This window comes from Gossypium hirsutum, chromosome D02 (genome assembly GCF_007990345.1).
Source record: "Gossypium hirsutum isolate 1008001.06 chromosome D02, Gossypium_hirsutum_v2.1, whole genome shotgun sequence".
Classification (NCBI taxonomy): domain Eukaryota; kingdom Viridiplantae; phylum Streptophyta; class Magnoliopsida; order Malvales; family Malvaceae; genus Gossypium; species Gossypium hirsutum.
In genome coordinates this window covers 28,428,493-28,455,239 of record NC_053438.1, presented here as the reverse complement: position 1 = coordinate 28,455,239, position 26,747 = coordinate 28,428,493, and the positions used below count along the sequence as shown (strand labels likewise).

Here is a 26,747-nt window from a genome sequence, read left to right as displayed (position 1 = left end):
TACTCAAGCCATATAATTATATATACCACACCTTATATGAGAGGTGAACACATGCAATATGCATGGATCTTCATGCTAAGAATGAAAAGCATTGAGAGAGGTTGACTCATTCAGGATAAGCATTTAAAATGTTATCTCTCAGCTAGCCAATGGCCCTCATCAATAGTTGGGTATTGTTCTCATTCTAGGGTTTTATCTTCCACCTCTACCAAAAACTTTGAAGGTTTCACGTTGTGGGAGTACCTTACCTATCAAGAAAATATGAGCATTTTCTTTTGATGGGGATTTTAAATCATGCCTTCATACTACACTTTGACTACTTCTCCAAAAGGAGTCGACCCCTTCAATATACCTCAATAGAAATCTCAATACTCAACCCATTTTTAGATCTATATGACAATCTTAAGGCTTGACCCATTTTTAGAAAATGAATACAATTTTGAAAGCGAAATGTAGATAAATCTAAATAGAAAAGTATCAACAAAAGTAAAAAAAAATTCTAATAAGTAGAGGCTCAAAACATAAGGGAACTATAAACAAGAAGCTAGACCTAAGAGAAGTCCAAACATGCTAATGAGCAATTAAATTAGCCTCATAACAAAATTTAAAACCATTATTGTGTGATAAAAATAATTTTACAGTCACAATAATTATTAAAAATAGAGACTATTTCATATATTGTCACTTTTCCATAATTTTTCAATACCAATTTTAGCATTTCATTAGTGAGGAGTTGGTAGTGCCAAATTGATTTGGCCACTATAGTGATAAAGTAATTTAAATAGCACAATATTATAAAAAAAGTAAATTTTATAAAGATAAATAATTTTATCATTATAATAATAATTAATGATAATCACTACTTAATACGTTGTAATTGTGAAATTTCATAATAAAGAGTAAATTTTATAGTGATATATTTATTTGGTTACACTTAAATGGTCACAATTACATCATTATAAAAAAAAGGTAAATTTTATTGTGACAAATTATTTTATTGCGGTTTGTCTATTGAGAAGTAAATTGGAATGGCAACACTATTCTAGGACGAGTTATGCGAAAGAGGCAAAAGTTGGAACATCATGAGAGATTAACTTCGTGATTCTTGATTTCCAAATGTTCTTCACCTCATTTTTTGGTTTCGTAGTGCAACAAAGTTAAGGCGTATAATTGTGGGTTCAATCTTGCTATTAATTAGGTGCAAATATGTACTAAACGTCCATGTTTAGGTGTGTGTCCTATGTTCATATAAGTTACTTTCTTTTGTTTTTTTAGGTGTTTATTTGAGCTGGTTTAGATGTGTTCTTCAACTATTTTTGATGTCGATGTTTTATTAGTGGCATAATAATTTATTTGGACTTCGAACTTTACAAAAAAATTATTTTCACCTTTTATTTAATTTTTTTTTTCTTTTAGTCTTTGAACTTATATTGTTTATCAAATATCTCCAAAATAATTTGTTAACTTTGTTGTGCCCACATCAATAATTAATTAATTTTTAAAAATATTATTTTTATATTTTATATTTTTTTAATAATGTTAATAGCTTATTTAATTATTTTTTGAATTTTTGAATTTTTATAATTAATTACTAGCTAACGTGATATCCATATGGATGCCCACGTTAACAAAATTAACAAATGTTAATTTTTTTTCATTAATTTTGGGGTGATTTAGCAAACATGATAGGTTTAAGGGCTAAAATTGAAGAAAATTTAAATAGAGAACTAAAATAATTTTTTTTATAAAATTGAAGGGTCAAATAAATTATTATACCATTACTATTTGATCAATTATAAGACTACTGCAAATGCGCATGTGAGGAAGGGAATAGAGTCTGCTGATGGAAAAGCTTTATCGCCGACACAAGTATGCAAACTAGTTCAGGATGACTTAGATGGTGTGGTTGTGCCACGATTAATTCTAATGTAATTAAGAGTATTTTATTTCTTATAAAAAGTAATTTTAATGTGGCAATAATTATTAATAATATTGACTATTTGATATGTTGTTACTATTATATCATTTTTGGGAAAATATTTGATGCTGGTTTAAGCATTTAATTAGTAATAAATTTATTCATTATCACAACAATATCAAATTCTAAAATACAATAGTATAACTTTCAAAATCATAGAGAACTGTGAAGACTACATCAACAGACCATCATATAAGGTTCAACCATAATTTTTGATTATGTAAATTATTGCAGTGACATGTTAAGAAAAATACTAAACATACATATCTTTCGATTACATAAGATTAGAACCATAAAGATTAAAGACTACGAAACAACACTTTAATATGGTTTCTAATTTAATTTACTCAGCTCTAAAATAATGTATGATATTATAGTCTATGTTTCAGAATATAATTTATGAATTACAATTGGATGTAATATATGAAAGATATGATCGAAATGATAATGTCCAAAATATAGGAATAGGTACCCAACCATACATTTCTGTGAGAAATAAAAATTAAAACTTTCAACACCATACGAATAGCTATAACTAAATTAGAGATAATACTTTCTACCCACTAATTTATTCTAAGAATAAAATTAACCAAAGATCATCCATGAATGTCACTTGAAGTTGAAGTTTGGAGGAATACTTTGTTCATTCTTAAAGAAATTACTAGGATCCATCTCGGCTTTCACCATTGTCAACCTTTGGAAATTATCCTTGAAGTACTTGCTCCCATAGACTTGAGCATGGGTGAAATTAGTCTGGTCGCTTGGAGAGCTACCAATGTCAATATCTCTGTAATTAAGGAATGCTTCCCTAGGGTCTTTTGAGACAAATGGACCCATTCGATCGTACATGTCCCTCAACCTATCAATGTTATGGTTGCTCACGTTGAGCCCCTCTTCTGACCAAAACAACATACTGAATTAAGAATAGGTTCACAGATCTATGAGGAAATGCGGTGGAGGATTCTGGGATTTCACTCATTTTTCCTCCATAAGGATTCCATTGCATTGAGATGTTTGCAGCCGAAGTATTTCCCATCCCAATCAACATCTGCCATATCGTCTCCAAACCCTCCTTGGGGATTACAGTTTTGACATCAGATTTGACCTTGAAAATATTTGGTGCCCCTTGTGTCCTATTGAGTAGAACTTGGACAGGCGTTCCGACAGGAAAACCAGCCCAGTAAACAGTTGATTCAAGCCAACTCATTTCTTTGCAATCCTCTTTTGTAAGGTTCAACTCAGGGAAGCTTTGATTCACCAGTGGAACAAGTTTATCAGCTTCTCCAAGGAACAAACCCATGAAACTAACTAGTATCTTCTTCTCAAGAGGGCAGCTTCCATTTATAACAGATGCTATTTGTCTTATATAGAGGTCTTCAGGAAGTTTAGGTGCAACTTGCTGCCACTTGAAAGCAACATCAGTTGCACCTTGTTCCAGAGTGAACGGCACGGTGAATACTGTAACTTTCTCTGGAACCTGAACCAGCTTGATCTTCCATGAGACAATGACAGCAAAGCTTGCTCCACCTCCTCCCCTGATAGCCCAAAAAAGATCCTCACCCATGGAGGCCCGGTCCAGGATATTGCCGTCGGCACCAACAACTTGAGCATCGAGGATGTTATCCACTGAGAGCCCATATTTTCTCATCATGTTCCCATACCCACCGCCACTGAAATGACCGCCAGTGCCGAGACTAGGGCACACTCCCGCCGGGTAAGCATGACCCTTGCTTTCGTTAGCAATTTTGTAGTAAAGTTTGCCGATTGTTGCACCAGCCTGAACAAAGGCAACCTCATTATCAACATCAACATCGATGGACCGAAGATTGAACATATCGAGAATGACGAAGGTGACGTTAGATCTATACGAAAGGCCTTCATAATCATGGCCAACGCTTCGGACCCTGATTTGCACGCCATTATCCTTTGCACAAATAACGGTTGCTTGGACATGGGAGACATGATTAGGTGCCACTATAGCAACTGGTTTGGGTGTTTCAGGGGTCAAAAATCTGCGGTTTCGGATATATGCTTGAAGAGCATTTTCGAAAGAGGAATTACTTGGGGTGTAAATTGATTCAAGCATTAGAGCGGAATTATTAGCAAGGCATTGAAGAAATTTATCAACTTGAGAAGAAGAGTCCGAAGTTGCCCGCCATGATAACGATAAGAATAATACTATTGTAACTAATTGGAAGGTTGCAGAATTTGAGTCCTTCATTTTCTGATTGCCTCGGGATTAGTTTCTGCTTTTGGTACGTGGAGCTTCAATGTACTAACTAATTTATAGAGGGAATTATTGGTTTTAGAATTAATTATCCAGAACAAAAATGATGGGTTTTGGTGTACAGATTGCTGGCCTAATAACAGTAACACATGATTTTATGACACTACTAATCTTGAATTTACCTTCCATATGTTTTCCTGAAACGCATGTCCAAGGAAAGAAAATTTTCCTAAACTTATAAAAATTTGTGTTGAGTTTTAATTTAATTTCCATTCTTGTTTTTTTTTTTTCCAAAAAAAGAATTTGCATTATTGTTTGAGTTCAAGAATCTAACTTTAAAATTTGGGGAGTTTATGAATTATATACAAAATTATATAAATTTATGTAATTAGAAGAGTTTATAAAACATTTATATTTACCATACTAATAATTTATAAATTCACATAATCAACCATGAAATTATATTTGCTAAAACTATAGTTATTTATCCTTTTTAGTTTTTTTTTTAAATTGTTAAAACAATTTTGAATCTTTTAGATGGTAATCACATAGCGTAAACTTTCCTTAAACAAATTTTAATTTTGTAAAGTTTTGAAAATCTTTTGCTCCAAATATGGTAAAATGATTTTGTAAAAATACATCCATAATTTCAAATTTATCTTTTAATATTTATATCTTTTATCAATTTGATCTTTATATTTTTTAATTAAATTTGACACTCAATTTTTAAAAAAAGAGTCAAATCATTTTTTGAAGAGATATGTTCACCAAAACATTATTTTTTTAACGATGTTGATATGACAACTTACATGAAAATCCATATGCATTTTCATACGACATGACACTATTTGTTTTATATATAACGTCAACAAATAATTATAAAAATATAAAAAGAATATTTAAAATTCAAAAAATTTATAAAAAATTTATAAAAAGTTAAAAAAATAGTATGAAGTACATGTAAATTGTCATTCGAGTTGCCATGTTTAAAAATTCAATGTTTTAGTTGGTATTTCTACTAAAAAAATAATTTAATTTTTTTTGAAAGGTTGATGGTCAAATTCGACCATATTTAACTCTAAAAAAGAATAAAGGCTAAGTTCATAAAAGTAATGTATACATTATAGGCTAAATTTGACATTATGTCAAATACAAAATCTTAATACCTATCGTGAGCATATACCATACAGAACATTTTGTTGGCACTTAAAGACTTTTTTTTCTTTTATCTTTGTCCCCTGTACTTTTCTTTGGTCTATCTCGTTAACAAATCCATATTTCCATTAAAAAAAATTAAGTGAACAATGAAAACTTTTCAACTCTTAATGTGAGAAAAAAAATTTCAAACTAAAATAAATTAATTAAATGCTTATGACATTAAATTTTTTACCATAAATGCTTCATCTCCTAGGACCCTAAAAATTTTTCAACTTTTATTGTATTACATTTTATAATATTTTTTAAAAGAGGCACAATTTATATTTTGTCTTGAACCCAAAAATGTCAATAACATTTCATTATGAAAAGTTGCAATATGTCACATAAAAAAATTACTTACAATTTTAAAAATTCAGAAATATTTATAAAAAATATCTTAAAATCTAAAAACCTGTAAAAATCTAAAAACTGAACTTCATCATTTATTTTAAAAAAATTATATTTTTTATATGATAATTATGCCAAACTTCAAAAAAATTCAAAAAATTTCATTAAAAATGAAAAATCATAATTTATTTTCAAAAAAATTTAAAAAATATTTTTTTTAAATGATAATGATCCAAAAATTCAAAAAATTCCAAAAATAAAAAATAAAAAGTATAAATTTATTTTGAAATTACTATTTTTGGAATTAGAAATCTAGGTGCATTTTCTATTAGTGGCAACATTTATTGAGGGAATTTTTTAATCAAAATGGTAAACTGGGAGGCAGAAAGAAGGAAAATACAAGGGTGAAAGTGAAAAAAAAATTCTTGAACTACTAAATTAAGTATTTATATATGGTGCAAAGGTCAAAATTGGTATTTAGACAAATAGAATCTACTCAAAATGAGAAGAAGAAAAAAATTTTAGTTTTTCAAAATGATTGAGTTATTATAAAATAAAGAGAGATAGATAGAGTAAAGAATAATAAAAAAATATGGGAAGCAATAGAGAATGTATTTTAGTAACCAATGGGATGTTTACAATACTTCTCCAAAGTTTATTTATAGGCATAAAAAGTATAAATGAAGTAGAGACCTACTTCTAATCACTATTAGAATTTAAAGTACATCAAAATCTATCTTGATCTTGGTGGACATTCACTTAATAAGATACTCATAACCCTCCCCTTTGAATGTCCATTGGTAGATAATGTACCTCGTTAAAACCTCACAAAGATAAAAACTCTGTGAGAAAAAGTTTCTAGTGAAGGAAAAAGAGTACACATATCTATAATACGCATAATATGTTACCTCGTTAAAAACCTTACCAGGAAAACCCAATGGGACAAAACCTCAGTTAAGGGAAAAAGAGTATATCGCGTATTTACTCCCCCTCATAAAAACGTCACATACTTTCTCATATTCTACGTATTCAATCTTGAATACTAGTCTTTCAAATGTCTATTTGAATGTATTTTATAAGTGGGTGGGGGTTATTTTGATCGAAGGCAGTGTACTAAAAGACCTCGAGCCTAATTTACTGGTAGCTCAGTTGCAAAATTACTGTCTAGTGTCGCGTTCGGTACTTTTTGGAGTGCTGAAATAGGCTGAAGCCCAAACTGGTATTATCTCTGACACTGAATAGGGCTTAGGCCTAGACTGTGATTGCTTTCTATCTGTTTGCTTTATATGGTATTGCACATTGAGTTTTTGTACACTCATCCTTCTGATTTAACTATACAGATAATCCCTAAACATAGGCGAATTTGTGTGACGGAGGACTCAGCAGTGGCCACACGACCTATTTCATTCGACTTAGTACTTAATTATAATTTTGACTTTATTTTGGGAGTATTTTACTGTAATAATGGCCTCTTTGGATTTTTATTTTTTAATTTGAGATTTATATCGTTTTGGTTTATAACTGTTAGTGATAGGAATAATCGAGTTTTCAAAATGAATCAAACGTTTTAAAAAAATATACACAAATACGCAAACTATCTTAAAAGCTTCCGCATAGATTAAACGTTTTGAAAATTTTTGACTGATTAATTAACACGAATTTAGAATTAATAAGAAATTCTTAAAAGTTTCTAAGTGAAAATTGTTTTAGGCAAACTTACGGTTTTCCAACACAACCTATGGTTTTCAAACACACTACCATGTGACATCGCCAGATTCGGCCATAAAGTCCAGGCTGAGTTTGGGGTGTTACATTTAGAGGTATCAGAGCCAGGTTACAAAACTCAACTGTGGATTTAGGTTTTTGAGATTCTATTTTCTAAGAACTATTTTTTTAATGACGTGAAATGTTTTTACTAAATGTGTGGCACATCGAGTCTCCAGCGCCGATCCTGTAAGCCCTCTAAACTAATAACTGTTTAAAAACTGAAAGTGTTATAGATAGTATATACTGAGACTACTATAGATAGACTGTACTGAAAACACTTAGCTTAGTGTATACTGATACTGTAGTAAAATCGATAAACACTGGTAGACACTGCGTAGTACGAAAACAAACTTTAAACTACTGACATTGTTTCCATAAAACATCTGCTAATAATTATTGAACTGTAAACTGATTCATAAAACTTTTACTATAGATAAGTGCGATTAGATGATGAGCGCATGAGGTACTCGTAGACGGGGTACTAGAGGCAAAGGTAGAGGCTATAGAAGGGCTCGAGCTGAGTCCTCTTCACTGGGTAGTATGACAAATCTAGACACCGGTGTTGCCTGTCATTAAGACTGGGTCATAGGACCGAGCGGCTGGGGATGACGTACTGTCTCAAGCCATGTTAAGGATTTTAGAGAGGGTCACTGGGACCAATATTGGAGCTAGAGGCCGTGGGACGGTTACGGAATGACTCCGGTCTAACGGAGCTGAACTTTTCAGGGGTATTGCTGGAGTTGCCCCTAATGTGGTAGAATATTGGATAGAGGCCACAAAGAGAATTATGGACGACCTGGACTGCACCCCTGAGCAAAAATTAAAAGGTGTTGTATCGCTGCTACGAGATGAGGCTTATCAATGGTGGCTCACTGTTAAGGAGGGCACTCAGCCCGATCGACTGACTTGGGAGTTATTTAAGACTGCTTTTTAGGGGAAATATGTGGGGGGGCCAGCTATGTGGATGCCCGTAGGAGAGAGTTCTTGAATCTGACTCAAGGGACAGATCAATGGCCAAATATGAGGTCGAGTTTTTACGACTAAGCTGCTATGGTGGCGACTGAGTACGAGCGATGTGTTCACTTCGAGGATGGCCTCAAGGATAATTTGAGGGTTCTGATAGCTCCACTGAGTGAGCGACATTTTGCTGCACTGGTTGATAAGGTCAAGATCACCGATGAAGTGAAATGCACTGAGCACTAGAACCGTGACAGAGAGATGTAGGAATAAGAGGGATCCAGAGCCCTCGAGTTCTGTTCAAAGGCCTAAGAAAAAGGCTAGAGTTGGTAGGCCGATCAAAGTTGGGGCTCTCATTGCTGTTACTAGACAGCCGTTGTATATTGACTATTGGTAGACACCATCAGGGCGAGTGTTGGAAAAGAACTAAGGCATGTTTGAGGTGTGGTTCTCTAGAGCACCGTATTAGAGAGTGTCCATGGAGGTCCGATCAGATGCAAACTCTGGGTAATGATATTGCACAACCACCAAGAGTAGTTCATCAGCCACCAAGAAGCTAGAGACAGGCCAGATGTGGTAATGGTTATGGCCGTGGTCAGAGAACACCGGGCAGAGGTGCTAAACGTACTGAGGTGAAGCAGTTGGCTCTAGTTTATACTACTTATCACTGAGACGATAGAGATGCTCCAGACATCATTACGGATACGTTCTTTATTTATAATGTACCATATACTACACTGATAGATATAGGATCCACTCACTCCTACATAGCTTGTACCGTATCTGAAAACTTGGGTATACTGGTTGAGAGCACTACGAGTGAGGTCATTATACTGAGTCCTTTGGGCAGTCAATAAGGGTTAACAAACTGTTTAGAGATGTTCCTCTAGAGGTTCAAAGAGTTATCTTTTTGGCTGATCTGATGGAACTACCTTTTGGGGAATTTGATCTGATACTGTGAATGGACTGGTTGGTTAAACACCGAGTGAGCTTAGATTGTGCCATGAAAAGGGTTGTACTGAGAACTGTAAAAAATAGCGAGGTAGTCATAATTGGGGAGCGTCGAAACTACTTATCGAATGTGATTTCTACATTGAAGGCCGAAAGCTGGTTCGTAAGGGATGTGAGGCATATCTAGCTTACATCAGTGTTTCAGATTCTGGGGATTCTTCGGTTAAGGATATTAGGATGGTTAAGGAGTTTCCGGACATTTTTCCTGAAAAGCTACTTGGGTTACCTCTGAATCGTAAAGTAAAGTTTGGGATTGAGCTCCTTCCTAGTGCAGCTCCAGTGTCCATTGCCCCTTATAGAATGGCACCGAAAGAACTTGTGGAGCCTAAGGCCCAGATTCAAGAGTTACTAGATTGTGGGTTCATCCGTCTTAGTGTGTCTCCGTGGGGATCACCAGAATTGTTTGTGAAAAAGAAGAATGGATCCATGTGTATGTGTATTGACTACCGTCAACTAAACAAGTTGACCATCAATAATAAGTACCCTCTACCAAGGATAGATGATCTTTTTGACCAATTTCAAGGGGCTTCAGTTTTCTTTAAGATTGATCAACGATCAGGATATCATCAGTTGAGGGTTAAGGAGATTGATGTATACAAGATAGTATTTAGGACTCGATATAGTCACTACGAGTTCCTAGTGATGCCATTTGGACTGACGAATACACCGGCAGCTTTTATGGATCTAACGAATCGAGTGCTCCATCCCTATCTAGATTAGTTCGTAGTGGTATTTATTGATGATATACTGTTATATTCAAAAACTGAGGATGAACACGATGAACACCTCAGAGTAGTTCTACAAATTTTGTAAGAGAAACAACTGTACGCCAAGTTCAGTAAATGTGAGTTCTGGTTACAGGAAGTAACATTTTTAGACCATGTGGTTTCTGTTGAGGGGATTAGGGTCGATCTTCGAAAGAGTGAGTTGGTGTTGGATTGGAAACAGCCTAAGACTGTATCTGAGATTCATAGTTTTCTGGGACTGGCAGGGTATTATCAATGATTTGTGGAGGGGTTTTCTCTGATTGTCGCACCCTTGATAAAGCTGCTACGTAAGGGTGTGTCGTTTAACTAGACTTATGCGCAACAAGAGAGCTTTGAGAAGCTCAAGGCTATACTGACAGAGGCCCCTGTTCTAATACAGCCAAAGTGTAGAAAAAGTTTACTATGTACAGCGATGCATCACATGTCGGTTTGAGATGTGTATTGATACAAGAGAGTAAGGTGGTAGCGTACGCGTCTCGTCAGCTTAACACTCATGAGGCAAATTATCTGACACATGACTTGGAGTTGGCCACAGTGGTATTCGCATTGGAAATCTAGAGGCATTACTTGTCTGGTGAGAAGTGTATCATTTACACTAATCACAAGAGCCTCAAGTACCTCCTCACTCAGAAGAAGCTAAATCTTAGGTAGCATAGGTGGATTGAGCTGCTTAAGGACTACGACTGTACTATAGAAAACCACCCTGGTAAGGCTAATGTGGTGGCCGACGTACTGAGCCGTAGAGCCATGACTGATTGAGGGCAATGTTTGCTCGCTTCAGTTTATTTGATGATGGTAGTCTGTTGGCCAAACTTCAAGTTAAATCGACGTGGATAGAGCAAATTAAGAGTTAACAGATAGAGGATGATTTGTTGGGTTTTCATTTTCGACAGGTTAAGAATGGGAAAACTGAAGATTTTGGACTGAATAGCGAAGGGGTACTCTATTTCCATGTTAGAATCTGTGTACCGAAAGATACTGAATTAAGGTAGTCTATACTACAAGAGGCACATAGTAGCCCTTATGTTATGCATCCTGGCAGAAATAATATATTATATTGGTGGCCAGGTCTTAAGCGAGAGGTTACTGAATTTGTGGGTAACTATTTGACATGCCAGCAGGTTAAGGCTGAGCATCAGCTACCTTCGGGTTTGTTGCAGCCAGTCAAGATTCTATTTTGGAAATAGGAGAGAGTGACTATGGACTTCGTTAGCGGGTTACCCCTCACACCTACTAAGAAGGATTCTGTATGGGTCATCGTGGATCGATTGACCAAGTCTGCCCACTTCATACCGATTCGTATTGACTACCCTCTGCAGAAGCTGGCTAAATTATATGTGTTTGAGATAGTGATACTGAATGGGGTACCGATTTCAATCATATCTAATAGGGATCCTTGCTTCACGTCTTGGTTCTAGAAGAAGCTACATGAAGCTCTAGGTACAAGGTTGAACTTCAGTACTGCATTCCATCCTCAGACAAACGGTCAGTCAGAGAGGGTGATTCAGATACTAGATGACATGTTAAGGAGTTGCGTGATTGATTTACGAGGTAGTGGAAAGGATAACTTACTGCTAACAAAATTTGCTTATAATAACAGCTATCAATCTAGCATTCAGATGGCACCTTACGAGGCATTATATAGTCGTAGGTGTCACACACCTTCATGTTGGACTGAGTTGGACGAGCAGCGTGTTCTGGGCCCTGAGCTAGTTTTTGATACCGAGGATCAAGTTAGGTTAATTTGAGACCGACTGAAAGCGGCATCTGATAGACAGAAGTCCTACGCCGACTTGAAGCGTCGAGAGATTGAGCTTTCAGTGGACGACTTCATTTTTGTCAAGCTCTCGCCGTTGAAGAAGGTACTGAGATTTGGTCGCAAGGGCAAGTAGAGGCCTAGGTTTATTGGATCTTACCATGTGCTTGAGTGAGTAGGACCAGTTGCTTACTAGTTGGAATTACCTCCAGAATTGGATCAGATTCACGACGTGTTCCACATCTCTATGTTAAGGTGCTACCACTCTGATCTCATGCATATTGTTCCTGTTGAGGAGATCGAGGTTAGGCAAGATCTAACCTTTGAGGATGAGCCCGTTCAGATATTAGAGAGAGATGTAAAGGTTCTAAAAAAAATTCATCCCAATGGTTAAGGTTCTTTGGCGTAATCATAGCTCTGAGGAGGCCACGTGGAAGCTTGAGGATGCGATCCTCATCTGTTCTGATCAGGTAAAATTTTGTGGCCGAAATTTTGTTTTAGGGGGTAGACTTGTAACGCCTCAAAAATTCCTTTTATATATATTTTTTTGTAGGTTTGTGACACAAATATATATCTGCTTCAGCGGTTATCTGTTCTGGGAGTGTCTAAGAAGTCTTGAGTTCAAGCCTGGACTTGGACAAAAATTTTACTTTTAATTGAATAAAACCTCTATCTCCAACCAGTAGGCTTATAAATAAATGTTATTGAAATATGTGAGAATAGGCCTGCTAGTCTGGTGGATAAGTAAATTGGCAAAGTGCTGGTGGTCTTGAGTTCGAGTATTGGTGTGTGCCAGAAAGTGTTTTATTTTGCTACTAGTGTCGTGTGGGTGTTTAAGTCTAACCGAACTACTGAAGATTTAGAGTGGAATTTGAATCAGGTGGTTAAGGGAGGGGTGGACGGTTTTTGAGGAGTGGATTCAGGGATTTGGGGAGAAAGTAACGAGTGGAGGTGCTTGAGTTGGACTAGGATGCTGAGTGGTTGGAATGGATGTGGTTTAGTTGAGTAAATCAAGGAGCTTGGGGAGTTCGATTCCAAAAATCTCTGCAGAACTCTCCTCTACCATCTTTCATTTTTATTTTTATTCTCTAGCAGAGACGTGCCAAATTTTTTTCTTTTTCTTTTTCTTTTATTTTATGTTCAAATCCCCCATTTCTGTCGTTTTCCCCTTCCAAGTCTCTTTTTATTTTGTTTTGTTTTGTTACAGAAATTTCAAGTGTTTCCCCTTATCTTTCGTTTCGGTCTATCTGGCTCCTCGACTTTTGTTTCTGTACGATAACGGTAAGTAGCGTTGTTGTGTTTTTTTTAGTTTTGGTTTTAGAAGATTTTGATTCTGTTGCTTATATATAGGGGACAATCGTGAAGCGATTTTTCTTCCCAACGAATTGATTAGTGCGAGTAGTCGGGGTGATTGCGATAAGTGAGTGCATCTGGCTCATTTTGGTATTGATTAAATTGAGTTTTAGTTGTTAAATTTGAGATTGGGTATGCTGTTTGTAGGTTGCAGAAGGTTAGGAAGTGCATAAGCATCGAGAACGACCCAAATATGTAAACACAACTCTGAAATTGAAAATCGACGAAATGCCAAAAAATGTGATTGTCGACGCCGCACGGAGGTGTGGCCACCCGTGTGGTAGGCTGTGTGATCGAACATAGGTGTGTGATCGATAAGGCTGGCTATGTGCGAATCATGGGCCTGACCAAATTGGGCCGTGTGGGCCACACGGGCACGTGGGCCCCATATAAGTTAACCACACAGCATGTGGGAATATTGGACCAGACCATGTAAACCATACGGCCAAGGCCATTTTGGGCCATGTAGGCCACATGAGCGTGTGGGCCACCTAGGCTTGCAACATGGGCCTGTGGGCCCATTTTTACTGCTTGACTGCTAAGGTTGCACGGGTCGCCCAAGTCGATTGTGAGCCTACTGTAGGGTCGGTAAATTTACTTAGACCCCTAATTGACTGAAGTGATTGAAAGACTGTTATATGCCTATATGAGATAGATATGTATGTCTGTATGTTGAGCATGCTAAATACCCTATACTGATTATTACATGATGCCATGACATGTCTTTATGATGCATTGCATTGGATGGGGGTTATTTTGATCGAAGGAAGTGTACTGAAAGGCCAGGAGCCTAATTTACTGGCAGCTCAACTGTGAAATTACTGTCTAGTGCCGCGTTCGGTACTTTTTGGAGTGTAGGGATGGGTGGGTTGCTTATATCCCCATATGGAGTGTAGGGTTGGACGGAGATGGAGTGTAGAGGTTGGCTAGGTAGGACCTGTATACTGTACAATCTATTACTGTACTAATTATTGTTACTTTATTAGGCTAAGGCCCAAATACATGATTGCTTGTGTGCTGAGATGGGCTAAAGCCCAAACTGGTATTGTCTCTGACACTGAAGAGGGCTTAAGCCTAAACTGTGATTGCTTTCTGCCTGTTTGTTTTATATGGTATTGCACACGCAGTTTTCATTAACTCACCCCTCTAATTTGACTGTACAAGTAATCCCCAAACATAGGCAGATCGGTGCGACGGAGGATCCAGCGGTGGCCACAGGACCTATTTAATTTGACTTAGTACTTAATTATAATTTTGATTTTATTTTGGGGGTATTTTACTGTAATAATGGCCTCTTTGGATTTTTATTTTTAATTTGGGATTTATATCGTTTTGGTTTATAACTATTAGTGATAGGAATAATCGAGTTTTTAAAATGAATAAAACGTTTTAACAAAATACACACAAATACGCAAACTATCTTAAAAGCTTCCGCATAGATTAAACATTTTGAAAATTTTCGACAGATTAATTAACACGACTTTAGAATTAATAAGAAATTCTTAAAATTTTTAAGTGGAAATTATTTTAAGCAAAGTTATGGTTTTCCAACACAACCTACGGTTTTCAAACACACTACCATGTGAGATCGCCAGATTCGGCCGTAACGTCTAGGCCGGGTTTGGGGTGTTAAAAATTTATCCGGTACACATTGTACTAAATTTCAATACCACATATATGTCATAAAATCTTATGATGCTCTAATCAAAAATTTATAAATCTAATTTAAAAGATATAATACAATCATTCAACATTAGTTAGTTAATAAGACTCAATAGATGCTATCAAATTTCCCTTTAATCAACTATAGTAGGTTAATAACACTTTCCACCATAATTTTAACCAAATTAAAAGAATACTTAATAACAAGAATTTAATAATCAAATCTTTAAACATCTAAATATTATGCATACTATAATTTAATAAAAAAATCTTAGTTTAAAAGAAACCTTAAAGTAATAATATTTTCCCATAAAATAATTTTACCAAAAAATCAATCAATAAAGGAAAAAAATATTTAAGGATTACAAAAAATTCATAAAAAGGCATAAAAATTTAGAGATTTATGTGTACTTGGATGGTTAAAAGCTCGAATGATTACCCATAATGCACGGACCTCAATTGAAATATCAGCAACTCTAAGAGGCAATTGGCAATAGTAAATTTTGGGATATTTTTGTGACTTGTGGAGAAAATAATTAAAAGAGATTTATGTTGATAAAATATTACAAAATAAAGAGAGATATAGAGAGTACAGAACAAAGAAGTTATGGGAAGCAATAGAGAATGTATTTTATTTATCAATGGGATGTCTTCAATGCTTCTCCAAAATCTCTATTTATAGGCATAAGTATAAATGAAGTAGAGATATACTTCTAATCACTATTAGAACTTAAAGTACATCAAAACCTATCTTGATCTTGATGGATATTCACTTAATAATATATTCATAAAACATGTCATATTTTACAAATTATCATAATTGAGATAAGTTTTTCGATTTGCACGATTATATACGAATTTCAATGTAGTGTAATTATATATATACTAGTTTACATACTTTTTCAGTGCACCAACTATTTGTCCATATTAAAGTTATCTCTTTTTTATAACTTTGATTTTTATTTAAATTAATTAATGTTTCATAAAAATATTAAATGATATTTAAAAAATATAAAAAATTTTGTTTAATGATTGTTAGATTAAGAGTTAATTCAACGAGGAATGGCGGTGTTTTTTTTTGTGTTTATTGGCTTTTTTCCCTACATAGCATAAACTAAAAAAATACCAAAATGGTATGCCAATACCATTATTTACCAAAGTGTTATGTTTGAGGGGGTGAAGGGCATGGAAAAGGCGACACCAAAATTTTTTCTGACTTAATCATTGAAACATCATTACAAAATTATATGCTTTTTAAAAAAATATTTTTTAAGGGTGGAGGGTGTGAGAGAGGCGACACTATATAGGGTAAAAATACAGTTTAATGGGGTAGAGGGTGAAAGAGAGGCGACACCAGTGGAAGGTGAGAGAGAGGTGGCTCCCAACCTATTTAACTAGCATTTTCTTAACGTTTTTTGAAAGATAAGCATAGAAGAGGAAAAAATTTGGTTTTAGAAGAAGAAAAAACAGAGAAGAATTCGTAAGGTTAGTATATATGAATTTTATTTTTTCCAATATATATTTTTTTGAAATAAAAAATTTAGAAATTATTTTTATTTTTATAGATTTACTATTGAAGATGGATAATCAATTTTTCATATGTGTTTATTTCAATAGAGTAATTTTGACAGCAACAATTGTATGTATATTTGAATGTCACCAACAAATAGCAATGAGACTTAATAGAAATGTCTTGGTTGATGATATGAAAAAAATGATCAGTGAACAAATTGTTAGATGTTGTGGGAGGAGGATCTCGAGACTATTCTACAAATTTCCAATTTCGACAGATTCCATCATATTCACCGAGATGGAACTTGTAGACAATGAAGATGTAGAGAAAATGGTCGTATTTTATTGTCAAAATCGGAGTCACCAAACCAATCCGATTTAGTTGGTTGCTGAGTTAGTTGATGTGGAGCCAACTTAAGATTCTACTATATTAGGTGAAGAACGTGGAGTTCAAGATCTGTGTATGGTGGTTCTGAGAGCGTATGTTGATAGGCGATTGATTGTATGCGGTATCGACATCAATCTTAATGCTCCACTTGCATCTAAGAACATTAACCTAGGTCCTTGTTTAGAAATACATCCGTTGGTGATTGAGACCAATGTAGATGGTGATGATGGATATGACAATAATGGTTCTTCTAATCACCATGTTGAAGATTATAGTGATCCCGATCTAGATGAGGTCCTAGATGATATTGATGACGAAGGCGTGAATGACGATGGGACTAAGCTTCGGAACACCGATTATTAGTGGCTTGATTGTTTTAAATCCGATAGGTGTCCTGACCTCACCCTCATCATGTTTAATGACATTACTAAGGCTATCAGGTGGGCGATGAATACAAATATCAACCTTCCTCATGACATCTATTTGTCATGTAACAGCCTGTTTTTCAGTGGTGTCAGAAATAGTGGTTTCAGGGCCACCAAATTCGATGAGTAGGTTCGTAAATATTATTATTTAATATTTACAAGTCAAATGTGATTTTTTTAAAAAAATTTATTTGATAAATTATGTTATTTAAGAGATTTATTAATTCAAGTGGTAAGACCCTAAGGTTAAGTGGTTTTAGAAAATGAGGTATCGGGATCTCATTTGTATAAATTGAGCCGTAAATATTTTTATAAATATTTACGGAGTGTCATTCAGGTGGTTTTAAAGTTTCTTTGAAAAATTTTAACATTTCGATAGTTAATTAATTAAAAAAGACTAAATCGTAAAAGATATAAAATCTTATCACTATTTGGTTTGAGTGATTAAATGATTTTTTGAATAAAGGAAAATGAACTTAAATGGTAGGAGTTAGTGGACTTATATGGACATGACTTTGGTGTTTTATTTATTAACCAAGGTTAAAATGGTAATTTGATAATTAATTAAATTAAATAAAACATAAGTAAAAGTTAAAGGTTGTCATCTTCCTTTCTCTTTTTTTTCAACCAAAATCCATGGTTATGGAAGCTAGGTTTGGCCATGTTTCATTTTGTGCATATCAAGACTAGGTGGAAAATCTAAGAGAATGAAAAATTATCAAAATGCCCTTGTACTTTGACATTTATGTAATTTTGTCAGGTAAGTCCGTATGAACTATATTATGTGTAATGTTGATTAAATTGAATGCTAATATATGATTTTATTGAAAATAAATCAATATTTATGTTATTATACAATTTATCATGTTATGAAATGACGTAAATCTAACGACATACGATGACTATCGAGCCCCATTTGAACCTTAAGAATTCGTAGGATACAAATGACATGCCATTAGGGTTTACATGTTTTGGGTGATGGTCTTGAATGCCCTACCGGTGGCTGACGTCCGACATGTGTTGCGGATACTCCACAGCTCGTGTGAGCAACATCATGTAGCTTACATTCCGAACCAAAGCTCGTGTGAGCAGACTCATTTCACAGCTCGTGTAGGCATACTTATTCACAGCTCATGTGAGCATATATGAAAAGGAATTGACAAACTATGGTTATATGTTAGCACACTTCGTGTGAGCTATCCCGCACATCCAACGATATTCTATTCGATTAAACAAACATGAATTTACAATGATACGGTAAGTGTTCTATATGAACCAAGACTTGTATGTATGAAAGATTTTGAAATGTTGAGTTACATGGAAAATATGTTATGTTGAGATGGATGATAAATCTAATTTTATCATGCTCAAGTATAATGGTTATCCATGTCAAATTCATATGAATCGTATCTAAATGAAGTAACATGTTTTTTTTTATGTGCTTAGGCTTGTTCCAAGCCTGTGGATATGATTGATGTTTATGATTATGCTTGTACTATACATATGAAATGGGTAAGAAAAGAGAATGATATGGTAATTACATAATTGGGATGTATTATGATGTTATAGAAAGGTTTAATGAGATAAATGATGTATTCATATGTTATTAAATTGCTTAAGCTTTGAATGAATCTATCTATGTCATGGATAAATACATTGAATTGAGAATTAATAATGTTTTTTAGGCTTATGATAAGCATTTGGGAATAGAAAGGAAAGTAAATAAATAGAAATATATATAAACTTATAAAAATTTTGATGATTATATATTATGTCTCATGAAATCCTATCATATTATGAATGGTCAATAAATATATGAAATTATTGAACTTACTCATTTCTGAGTTGATGATTATGGTTTGATAAATCTTGATACATTAGTATAGGTTTACTTTTAACCTATAAATTTCATTATTGAAATGTAATATTATGCTTATGTTTTATACGAGCTTACTAAGCATTCATTGCTTACGTAGTTATCTTTCTCTTACTTTACAGATTATCAGAAGCTCAATCGGATTGGAAGCTCGTAAGATATCCATCACACTATCCATCGATTTTATTGGTAGATTTTGATGCTAGGTCGCGGTTATAATGGCATGTATAGGTGGACGTATGTCTAATGTTTAGTTAATGATATCGACATGTCCTATTATTTTGAATTTGTGAAACTTATGATATTTAATGCCTTGATGATTGGTGTGATTTTGGCACTTTGAAGTTTAAAGGTTGGTGTTTATAAGATCAAATTGATGCGTGGCTTTATGGCCAAAGTGGTAAGAGTTGGCATGTTTGCAAACTGATCATTTAGGGCATATTTTGATATGAAATTTAGTCAAGTATGTTTGTTTGAATGATGACCATTTGAACATAATTTGGTATGTATATATGTTGGTTATTGGAACCATTTGGAATTGCTTAGAATGGTGACATTTAAATGGTTTTGATGCATGTGAGAAGTAGTCCCAATGGTAAGGTCATTTTGATATGTTTGATATAGAAACAAGTTAATCAAAAAATGGTTAAATATACACATGTATAGGTGTTTTGTGCTTGATGATATAGCTATTGTGTTTGGCTTGTAATAATGGTATTTTGGATGATGCATTAGTTGTTATGTTGGTATGTATATGTGGTCTTATAATGGTTGATATTTTCGCATGTTGGTCCTTAATGGTTGGAAGTTAGAATGGTATACAAAAAAATGCATGCTATGAAATGTTGTTTTGATATGCTTGAATGTGATCGTTGAGGTACGGAAATTGATAGTGAACAATGAGTTAATAAATGGCTAGTTTGGTGTCTTTGGATGTGTCGACATATGATCAAGTTTGCTAAGGTAGTGATGATAGGTGTTGAATAGTCAAATTGGTGTTTTTGAGTATAATATTGGTATGTGAACATTGTGGTAAATGTTGGCATAAAATTAGTTATAAAGGTTAGTTGATTTGTGGTTAAACTTAGCAAATGTATAACCATGTTTGGTTGTTGTGATTGAGGTGCCTTTTAGAAATATTGGTTGTATGATTAAATACTATGATGATCTAGTTTGAATATGCATGTGTTAGGTACATTTTGAATGCTTGAATATAGGTGCAAATGACTTGTAAGGGTGTGCTTGAATTAGGTGAAAGAAGTAGCTTGAATTTAGCCTATTTCTTGTCCACACAGCCTAAGACATGGGCGTGTGTCTCAGCCGTGTGTCCCCTGTAGTGTTTTAAAGGTTTCATTTCAAGAGTTACACAGCCTGGCACACGGGTGTTTGACTTGGTCATGTGACTCAAGCCAAAGAGTTACACGGGCTACGACACGGTCGTATGTCCCTACTTCGAATGCCCACACGGCCTGAGACCCGGGCTTATGTCTGAGCCATGTGAGTCACACCCCTGACCACACGGCCGTGTGACCCATGTAGTATGAACTTTTCTATCTTTTTCCATGAAGTTCTAAATGTTTTTTATTTAGTCCTGAATCATTTCAAAAGTGTTTCTAAGGCCTCTAGGGCTCGAAAAAAGGTCGTTATGCATATGTTTAATGGAATATAATGTGTTTCATAAATGGTTGTAATAAAATTTTTTACGTTAAAAGTTTTTGGGAATGCTCTATAACCCTATTCGAGCGATAGATACGGGTTACGGGTGTTACATGTCATATCTCTTTTGGAAGTTAGGCATTAGCACTCATGGAGACTCCCCTGTTATGTTTGACTAACCTATTAGATATGGGGCCCTTCATCATGCGGGATATCATTATTATACCACCACCGGTACGTGGATTAAGAGTGAGCATTTGGTAGAAAATGAAGATGACGACATCGAGCTACTTTTGAAGACTTTCTGACATCCGAACATGTTCCTACTCCAGCTTCGTCCTCTCAAGACTTTCAACCTTCATCTGAGATCAATAGCGTCATCCTCGATGCTATCCGTTCTTTGAGCAATGATGTTCGAAGTCTTAGATGAGGTTCAATCTCATAGGGAATACGTTAAGTCTCGGCTATCCACATTAGAGATGCAAATGGAATCTCTCATTGCTCATTTTCCCTCAACTCCTCTTTATGATGATTAACATTTTTCATTTCCATTCATTTCATACTCATAACATTTTCACCTAAATTTTTTTAATGTCTATGTCTATGTTTTGTTGCACATTATTTCCTTATTGATATTTTGAGATGCACTAATGTTTTAGTACGTTGCTCATTCACTCTTATCTATGTATTATGTTGAACTAACCACTTCACTTCTTAAGCTTTATTTGACATTTTCTATAACAAAAAAGCAGAGAAGGAAAGGTAAATTTGATTGATTTATTACTTTTATGATATTATGCTAACCATATGCAATTTATGCAATTTATGTAACCATTTTCCTTAAAGTAAAAATGAATACCAATTTGTATGTCAATTTTTATTTTGGCCTTAAATTCAAAATGACTTTTATTAAATTTACCAAATGTTTTGTTATATAAAAAAGGAGAGATTGTTAAACCAAACTTTATTTGATAAAATATTTTGATATAACAAATTAAAGTGTTTTCCTATAAAACTTAAAATTGAATAAAATAGACAAAATGATTTTTCAAATTGAAGTCTAAGAGATAAAATTTTGAATATCTATTTTAAACTCTTAGAGAATTTTTATAACAATTTTAAAATCAAGTTAAAATTATGTTCACTAAGTAAGAAAGTCCTTTATTGTTTTATCAAGTCAAAATACCTTTCAAACAAGTCAAAATTGCTCCAGGCCAAAAGTATCGATATCTTTTTGGCCAAATATCGATAATTTTAAAATATTGATACCCTTCAAATAAACGATACCAAAATGGCATTTTTTTTTCACAAAATCAACAAAGTATCGATACTGTATCGGTACATTTTCCTAAAGTATCAACAAAAATTGTTCTGGTATCGATAGTTAAACTCCAACAGTCATTGAATTTAGCATTTATTGCAAAAAATATTGATACATTTTTATTTGGTATCGATACTCGTTGTTATAGGTGTATTAAATGTTATGGTTTTCACATCCTCTACAGCTTCATTAACTACCACAACAACCTCAATGACTAGAAATTAATTAAGGAGTATAAATATCAGTTCCTAAAGATCCCACAACAACAAGGAAGCATATTCAAGCAAAATCATCAATCAAACAACCTTTGTGCCCAATACTTCCATAATTTTCTTGTGTACACTTGAGATCCTTTACTTTCAGTCCTCGGTTGAAGTGAATTTGGCAAACACTTAGATCGTGTTAGGATTATTTCTTAGTTTGTTTCTTTGTAATTCTTTGAGGGGGTTTATCATAATATTTGGATAGACGTCTTAAGAGAGTTGTAAGATTAAACCTTGTCCTCAAAGGTTGAGCAAATTAGTAAATTTGGGAAAATCCTTAGTGGAGTAGGCAATAGGGCCAAACCACTTTAATTCTTTGTGTTCGTTGTTTCATTTTCTCTATTTGCTTCCACCAAAGTTGTAAAAGGCCAATTCACCCCTCCCCCTTTGGAAATTTCTATTTAATTAGTCAAACTAACATACTCATTCATGGTACATGATGTGATAGGTGTTCAATTGATGGTGATACACTCAAGATCTTTTAGTTAAGTAACTTCCCAGGAAGCTTTACTTAAGTTAAAATGATAGCCAAACATTGAACGATTATTAGTATTTATGAATACTTAAAGAATTAGGTTCATGTACTAATTTGATGAAAATTCATGTTTTTACTAGTTGATCAAGATTACCCCATGGTGACTTGAGTCAACAGGTGTAGGAATTATTGTTGCAATGGCTTACAAATGTTTCTCATGTTTAATGTAAGACGCATGCATCATCTTAATGCATATCGTAAAGTTTAAAAATATTTTCAAATATTTTCTTATAAATATATTAATGAATTAATAATTTATTTTCAATTTGAAAACGACACCAACTCTTTTAAAAATATATACTCATTGAGAACTAACTGAATGGGACACTCCTTCATAATAAATGTCCTTTAGCCACTCAAGTTAAGGCTAGAAAGTGCTAAGAGGAGTCTGATGAGATAGTTTATTGCTACATGAAAGCAAGCGTGACCACCACCCTTTATAAGCAATTAGAGAGTTTTAAAACTGACAAAGCAGTTCTAGACAAACTTGAAGACATGTTCAGAGGCCAAGTTGCCTTGGCTCGACAGTCAATTATTATTAGCTTGATAAGTGCCTAGCAAAACCTCGACACTCTGGTCAAAGACCATATGACCACTCTTATGGGATACTTTATTGAGGATGCAAATTACAAGGCCAATTTGGACTAGAACACACAAATTTAAATGGAATTCAAAAGCTTGTCCATGGGTTTTGCAAGCTTTCGGGCCGTACATACCATTGGTAATAAGAATCTGACGCTTACAAAACTCATGAAGAAATTACAATCCTATGAGTTGATGTTTAATGGCAATCAATCGGTCCAAAAAGAAGAAGCAAACTTAGTTGTTACTTCTTCCTCTAAAGGGAAGGGAAAGGAAGCTAAGAGAAACAAGACTAAGTTCTCTTGGCCACCTCAAGTTGAAAGGTAGAGAAATAAAAGACAAATACTTATCTAGGTTTAAGTGTTTATTCTTTAGTAGGAAATGACACTCCAAGACAAACTACAAAGAGTGGAAGGGTTACCAAACCACTAAAATCAAAGGTATAGAGCTCTTTATGATAAAAGTTTGCTTAACGGAAGATTCAATAGACAACTGGGTCATTGATTCTAGAGCCACTAATCATGTGTGTGTTTCTATACAAGGGTTCAAGGAGATGAAAGATCTTACAGATAAGAGTCTATCATTGCTAACCGAAAATGGGACAACTGTGACAGATGAAGCAATAAGAGATACACATATTTATTTTGATAATTTTAGGAATATTGTTTTGAAAGACATTTTATATGTATAAAGTTTCAAAAGAAACTTGATTTCTGTCTCATGTTTATATAAAAACGACTTGATCGTGACTTTTAACAGCAATATTGTAATATTTAAAAATCGTAATCATATCTGTAACGAATTGATGTCAAATAATCTCTATTATGTCAAACCAAACATGTACACATTACTTGAGGTTGAATTTTTGAATAAAAGACTTAAAACTTCTCACTCTAACGAGTCGTACCTTTGGCATTTTAGACTTGGTCATATTAACAAATAAAGAATCACTAGGCTTGTGAAAGATGACATTTTAAGTTCGCTTAAAGAACTTAATCTTTCACAATTTGAATCTTACTTGGAAGGTAAGATGACTAAGTGATATTTTAATGCAAAAGGGACGAAAGTTGTGAAACCTTTAGAACTTGTGCACATTGACCTATATGGCCCCATGAACTTTAGTGCAAAAGGTGGTTACAAGTATTATGTAACCTTTACTGATGATTATTCCAGATATTGGTATGTGTACCTAATGCACCACAATAGTGAAACCTTTGATAAATTCAAAGAGTTTCGTGTGGAAGTGTAGAAACCAGTTTACCCATAAAGACACTTCAGTTTGGTCGAGGTGGAGAACATTTATTAGATGAGTTATTAGGGTATCTCATAAAGAATGAGATTCTTTCCCAGTTAACCGATTTGGGCACTCCACAACAAAATGGCATGGTAGATAAAAGAAGTTGAACATTGTTAAACATGGTTCGTTCGATGTTAAGTTATTCGAAGTTGTCCATCTCCTTTTGCAGATATGCATTGCAAACAGCTTGTTATAGTCTGAATGATGTTTTAACAAATGGAGCATCTAAAATTCCATAGAAATTGTGGCATTGTAGGAAGCAAAGTCTAAATCATTTAAAGATTTGGGGATGTCGGGCTCACATTTTGGATAATGATGCGAGGAAGTGAGATTTGCGAACAGAATTTTGTATATTTGTTTGATATCCAAAAAGAACAAAGGGTGGGTTGTTTTATAATCCGAAAGAGCAAATCGTTAGAGTGTCAACTCATGCTACTTTCCTTGGGGAAAGTTATATATGATGAAGCAATGTAGAGTGTTGATTCCAGGCTTTGGGAAATAGCTATGAAAGCTGAGATGGATTCTATGTATTCCAACTCAATGTGGGAACTTGTAGACTTACCAGAAAGGATAAAACCAATAGGGTGAAAGTGGATCTACAGTAAGAAAAGAAAAGTGGAAACTTACAAGACCAAACTTGTAGTAAAAAGTTATACTAAAAAAGAAAGTATCGGTTACGAAGAAAATTTCTCTCTAATTTTGATGCTCAAGTCAATCCGCATATTGTTATCCATTGGGTGGCTCTTGATTACGAGATCTGGCAAATGGATGTCAAGACAACGTTTTTGAACAACTATCTTGAAGAGAGCATCTATATGATGTAAACCACCGGATATAGAGCTAAAGGAAACGAGCATAAAGTTTGCAAACTGCTTAGATCCATATATGGACTTAAGAAATCATCTCGGTCATGGAATCAAAGATTTAATCAAGTGATAAAGACATTTGGATTTGATCGAAACATAGATGAACCTTGTGTTTATAAAGATTTTGGAGATTGAAAGGTGGTATTTCTCGTTCTACATGTCGATGACATTCTACTCATTGAGAATAATAAAGGGACATTATTATGAGTTAAACTATGGTTAACCTAGTAGTTTAGCATGAAAGACTCGGGAGAAGGGTAATTTTATTTTAGGAATTTGAATCCTAAGGGATCGAAAGAACAAAGTGATGGCACTATTGCAAGCTTCATACATAGATAAGATATTGAAATGTTATGCATTGATCGATTCAAAGACTGGAAATCAACCTTCTGTATGTTAAGACATCAGAAGAAAGAGAAAACATGATTCTGTAGTGGGAAATCTAATGTATGCTATGTTGAGCAGAAGTCCAGATGTCTATTTGCAGTAGGGTTGGTGAGTCGATATCAGACAAATCCAGGACCAAGACACTAGCAAACAATTAAGCATATACTTAAGTATTTAGGGAGAACGAGGGATTATATTCTTGTATATTCCAGAGAAGATCTTACTGCTATTGGATATATTGATTCTAACTTCCAAATATGTCGGCATTCTAGGAAATCGACATTTGGTTGTGTTTTTGTCCTAAGCTGCGGGTTCATTGTATGGATAAGTTTAAAGAAAATTTGTATTGTTGACTCCTCTATGGAGGCCGAATATGTGGTTGATTTAGAGGCTACAAAAGAAGCAATATGGCTTCCAAAGTTCCTTACGGATCTTAAATTCATTCTTCGTATGTGATTTTTGCATGCAAAGCAAAATAGAAACAAATATTGGTTCACTAGTTATCTAATGTTTAAACTAATACTAAATAATTTGAGTGGTCAGATCATAACCGAAACACAACTTATATTAGTAGACGAACCTAAACATGTCCTTAGTCTAATCGAAACTGAGCTAC

General features: G+C 34.3%; 1 pseudogene; it reads right to left on the bottom strand.

Annotated features, from left to right (window-relative positions):
• Positions 1-2,587: 2,587 nt before the first annotated feature.
• On the bottom strand, positions 2,588-4,199 carry LOC107908062 (berberine bridge enzyme-like 17; annotated as a pseudogene).
• Between the last annotated feature and the right edge of the window lie 22,548 nt (positions 4,200-26,747).